Source organism: Anastrepha ludens, chromosome 4, assembly GCF_028408465.1.
Source record: "Anastrepha ludens isolate Willacy chromosome 4, idAnaLude1.1, whole genome shotgun sequence".
Taxonomy (NCBI): Eukaryota; Metazoa; Arthropoda; class Insecta; order Diptera; family Tephritidae; genus Anastrepha; species Anastrepha ludens.
In genome coordinates this window covers 114383224-114386247 of record NC_071500.1, presented here as the reverse complement: position 1 = coordinate 114386247, position 3024 = coordinate 114383224, and the positions used below count along the sequence as shown (strand labels likewise).

Below are 3024 nucleotides of genomic sequence, written 5' to 3'. Positions count from 1 at the left end.
CCACGGCGAATGTGCGCCATCAAAAGTGATGACTTCGACGCTGTTGATAAGGAGCGTGCTGAAAAACCAACAATGTTTGAGGGAGCTGAACTGCAAGCATTACTGGACGACCATGATGCAGAATTTTTGATTTTTTTAATAAAAACTTAGTTGCTCATCTAATAATGGAAAAATTAAGAAAAATAAAGAAAAAGTCAACATATCAGCAATCAAGAAAAATTTAATAAACTTTGCTAAAATTTGAACAAAACGGCAACGCTGACCAAGAGCAAACATGTGCACATATTTACCTATGTATTTACACAGTTCCCACTGCCACAAACAAATCTACAGAGCCACAGCAACGGTGATAATGCGTTTGTCATACAACTGTGGTCTATGTTTAATATTTATAGCCTTTTTATTTTTGCTAAAAATAGTACCTGCCCAAGGGTATTCGCATACTGGGGATCGATAAGATCGCGGTGCGACATTGGATTTTATTGCTTTAAATGGGCTGTCGGCAAATGGATTGGATGACGAAATCGTGTCAAATAAATATGTGAAAAGGCGTTTCAAATAAAATAAATTTCCACCTTTTTGTCTCTTTATTATTTATTTATTTGTAAGTGTTTAAGCGAAATAAAATTGCTCTTGACGCAGTAAATAAGTCATTATTAATTTATAAAATAGGAAAGGCTAAAAAAATACACAAAAGTATCGAGCAGATAAATAAACAGGCAAATAAATCGTTGTGCTATAGACAGAAAACATACCAAATTGTTAGAAGTTCGAAAAATTAGATAGTGAAGAGAATCTGTCTACTATTAGGATTCATCGTCAAAAACACTGTGCCAGCCTTCCTCATTTACTCAATAATCACGCGCCGAGCAGGTGATCTAAGTCAGTTACGGTTTATTCGGTTACTGCTGGTTGGCCAACTATCGCATCTTTGTGGTCTTTTGTTTGTACATATTTACATAAGTGTATGTATGTAGGTACACTATGGAGAAAAACTGAATATTTGGATATCAGGTATGAAAAATTTCTTCACTTTATGTTTTTAAGAATTTGCCGAATTAATAAGAATGCCAGTTTTTGGATATCAAATCAGTTGATCACCAACTATAAAATCTTTACAACTTACAGAGAAACAAAGAAATTGGCTTATCAGCTCAAAGCGTAGGAAGAGGATACCATCTGCCAAACATACCATTTGTTGTATAAACAAAGAAGAATGTCAAAAACGAACGAGGTTTAAAAGAGCATAGAAGATTCCAAAAAAACAAAAAAAAAATAAAAATAAATAAAATGGGTATTGTAATTGGGAAGCAGAACAATATTATATTTAGCATTAAGAAGCATAAAATGTAAATTATGAGGTGAATGAAGGACCTTTCAATTTAGATTCTTTCAGGTTTCACTATTTTTATTCAAAATACGGCTCTTAACAATTACTATATTTATGTGAAAAATTGCATTACTCAACTCCACCATGATCACTGCCACAGGTAAAATATTAAAAAAAAGCCAAACAGTCGGCTCATGAATGCCTAATTGCTAAGAACGTCGAGATACAGTCCGGTTCACATGAGTAGAGGTACTAACCAAATAAGAAAAAATAATAATAAATATGGGGATTTTTTTTTCATTTATTATTTAATGCTTTATAGTTTGTGCTGCTACCTTGTATTGTATAAATTCCCAGATAGCCTAATGAAATTTCAGACCAGGCTGTTTTAATACTTCGAATTAAAGCATTTTTGTCTTTAAATTGTTGCCTATTTAAGAATAGCCCTTCAAGCGGTGGATTTACTGGCTGCAACATTTGCCATTTCTATAATTTTTGCTGTTGAAAGATCCTTGTTTCACGTAAAGATCCGCTATATTTTTCACATCGCCATACAATTTGTCGATTTGAAAGATTAATGCTAAAGCCACCCTTTTCACAGCTTTAATGTGCAAATAGAGTAGGCTAACTGAGCGTCTCTAATCAAGTGAACCAATAAATCTTGTACAATATTACAACTGCTGAAGTTTTACTGCTGCGAAATACCGTTTGATGGAATAATATTCTGCTGCCTTTTTATTTTCGAGCAAAGTACAGTCTTCACTTGAATTATAGGAAACCCTTGTGTTACTAAATCAAAGACGTTTGCTTAGTATCCATTTTATTCCATACAAATTCTGGCATCTAATCAAGTGAATCGGACGGTATCGATGCTGAAGGTTTTTCAGCAATGCGTTGCGCTATAGCAGCAATATTCCCAACGGACGTTCTGTTTGGTGTGCCTGTCCTTTTTCTATGTTCGACAGAACCAGTTTCTTGACATTTTTTCACCAACCTTTGAATTGTCGACTCAGTCGGATGATTATTTCCACAGAAAACACGAATTTTTCGATATGCTATCCTTAAGGGACATATACCTGTAAAATTTTTGGAATTGGCGAACACGATAACTCGAAAAGTTATTGACCGATCTCCCTGAAATTTTGCACACATCTTTTTTTTTATATTACTTTCTATGTAAATTTACAATTCCAAAATTTTTCGAAAAAATAATTTTTTCGAAGCAAAAAAAAAAAATAGAAAAACTCGCCCCAAAATTCATTTTTTTTAAGCATTTTATTCCGCGAATTTTTTTTCCATTTTTGATATTATGACATTAATAAACAAATTTTTGGTTTTTTGTATTCAGGTCACTAACGCCAATGCTACAATGCCCGCCGATTGAGAAGCCACGCGACCTTCCTGGAAGAATTGTGTGTACATCCGCCATTTTAAATGATTAAAATGAAAAAAGAATGTATATTATTTTAATGTATAAATAAACTGTATGCCAATTTTGAAAAAAATATATTTACTTCTTCATTTTAAATAATTTTAATGAAAATCAGGGAAAATATGGCCGTTTACAGGTATCTGCCCCTTAAAGATCGACCATTTTCATAATAAGTGTCAATAATTACAACGAGTTGTTCTAACATCTAAGTATTCATTGCCTACTTGATAAATGTCAAAGATGGCATTAAAAAAGGTGCCGT

General features: G+C 33.1%; 1 long non-coding RNA gene across 3 annotated transcripts; it reads left to right on the top strand.

Annotated features, from left to right (window-relative positions):
* The first annotated feature begins 299 nt into the window (after positions 1–299).
* Positions 300–2816, top strand: LOC128860679 (uncharacterized). 3 transcript variants are annotated; one of them, XR_008454284.1, is made up of 4 exons: positions 300–604; positions 673–1014; positions 1129–1579; positions 2679–2816. It is a non-coding gene; the product is annotated as an uncharacterized LOC128860679 (long non-coding RNA). The 3 variants fall into 3 exon arrangements; XR_008454285.1 differs by having other exon boundaries at positions 301–604; positions 1129–1490; XR_008454286.1 differs by lacking the exon at positions 2679–2816 and having other exon boundaries at positions 304–604; positions 1129–1294; positions 1387–1537.
* Positions 2817–3024: the final 208 nt, after the last annotated feature.